The sequence below is a fragment of the Echinops telfairi genome, unplaced genomic scaffold (genome assembly GCF_000313985.2).
Source record: "Echinops telfairi isolate 266 unplaced genomic scaffold, ASM31398v2 ScPeMD7_4;HRSCAF=17, whole genome shotgun sequence".
Classification (NCBI taxonomy): domain Eukaryota; kingdom Metazoa; phylum Chordata; class Mammalia; order Afrosoricida; family Tenrecidae; genus Echinops; species Echinops telfairi.
In genome coordinates, this window is record NW_022103900.1 from 47,590,933 (window position 1) to 47,593,235 (window position 2,303).

A 2,303-nucleotide genomic window follows, 5' to 3' on the forward strand; every position below is an offset into this window, starting at 1 on the left:
CATGACCTCAATTCTATCTGACAAATTGGATTAGACCAGAACACACACACTGCTACAGATAAGAGCCCACAACACAGGGAATCCATGATAGATAATCCCCTCAGGGCCAACAAGGAGAGTAGAGATACCAGGAGGATTAGGAGAGGGTCGGGGGAGAAAGGGGGAACCAATCACGAGGATCAAACTAGAACCCTCTCCCAGGGAGACCAGTAACATTAAAGTGGGTGAGGGGTGATGGAGGATGATGTAAGATATGGGAAAAAATAAGCTATAACTTATCAAGGGTTCATTAGTGAGGGTGGGTGGTGGAGGGAGGGGGAAGAAAGGGGGAGCTGATATCAGGGGCTCAAGTGGCAAGAGAATGCTTTGAAAATGATGATGATGGGATATGAACAAATGTGCTTGACACACTGGATGAATGTATGGATTGTGATAAGAGATGTAAGAGCCCCCAATAAAAGTATTTTCTTTTTAAATATCCTGGACTGCCAAAGAACAAGCATTTGTCTTGAAAGAAGAATAGTCCAAATGCTTCTCAGAAGTGAGGATGTTGAGACTGTCTCAAATATGTGGGGCATGTTATCAAGAGATATCAATCCCTGGAGAAATACATCATGCTTGATAATGTGAAGGTTCAATATAAAAGAGGAGGACCCTCAAGGAGATCAACAATTATGAGTGTGGCACGAGAATATGAATTGCTGTTTTGTTGTACCTGATGCCTTTATGAGTCCAGACCGACTCCACAACACCCAACAATACCAGCATGAGGGGAATCAAATCCATAGAAGTGGGTACGATAGAGGCACATTTTAGCTATGTTTGCATATTAGCTCATAATAAATATAAGCAAAAGTCAGAATGCATCCATAAACTGCCATTTTTAACTTTAACAGTACAAGACAGGCCTTTTTCTCAAGCAGCAACTACTGGCAGGATTTTTCTTAACTAACAGACTTCCATACCTTTAATAAGTGACACACACACCAGGAAAATCGTGTTTCTAAAACCCTGCTTCCATTGTCCCAACCCTTTTAAAAAATCCTAACAGTTTCCTTCTTCCTAGATGAGAAATATCAAGCCCTATAATCATCTATTTATTGCGCTCCAAACTCAAATACTGAAATTGAACTGCCAAAAGGACAAACATCTGTTTTGGAAGAAGTATAGCCACAAGACTGATTTTAGGTTAAGATGGTAAGACTTCATCTCACATATTTTGGATATGTTCTAAGGAGGGAACAGTCCCCGGGGAAGGCTATCATGCTCAGTAAAGTGGAGGGGCAATGAAAAAGAGGAAGGCACTCAACAATATGGATCGACACGGTAGCAGCAACAACTGATTCAAATCTAAGAAGGATTCATTGGGAGGATGGAGCAGGCCTCGTGGGTGGTGTTTCATTCTGTTATACTGAGGGCCTCTAGGATTTGGAACCATCGCAATGGAATATAGCAACAACTTCACCCAATTTTTGAGCTAGATAGGTTGATCCAACTCCAGACATACTTTCTTCAACTATCCTTTCTGGTTTTATAGATGATTGGGCTCTTTCTCCTCTATGGTGGCATTTCTATCAAGCCTAGAGACTTATGTACACACTGAATTTCTCAGTAAATCATGACAGTGTTGTGCAATACTGTTTGACAGTTGGAAACTCAGGTTCTCTTTGTTTCTATCTTGCTGTCAAGTTCTGTAAGTTATTTCTACAAATGATTCCCATATTGTATTTTATTATACATTAATCTTTAAGAATGAATATAATGAATTGTTCCTGTGGATTTATCACCAGGCAGGACCAGACATCCAGATGCTGAGCCTGAGGTCACCTCCCTGCTGTTTCAGACTTTCCTGACATCGACCTCCAGCCAGAACCTATGATGATAAATGCTGCTGGATTCAAAAAGGACCGAGGTCTTTCAAAAGAAACCAAGGTTATGTCTGTTTCTAAACTTTCCTGAAAGAAGCAGTTATGGCTGTTTTTTCTCTGTATGTCTGTGGTGTGTTATGTCCTGTACTCACACTATGGATCAATTTTATTGTTGAAGGCCTGTCTCCTGCAATGAAAGTTAGGTTCAAATAAGCTGGACTAAAATATTATTAGTACCATGATATAACCAACTACTAAAAGTGAAAGAAACTATAATGAGAAAAATGAAGACAAGGTAGAAAAGCTAAAACACAATATGACTACAATTGTGATTCCCAAAACAGTTCCTTTGGTTATTGTAAGAATATATCTCATTTAATGCTTACAATTCTTTGAATGCTACTAATTTTCTTTTTTTTATCATCTGAAGAAACT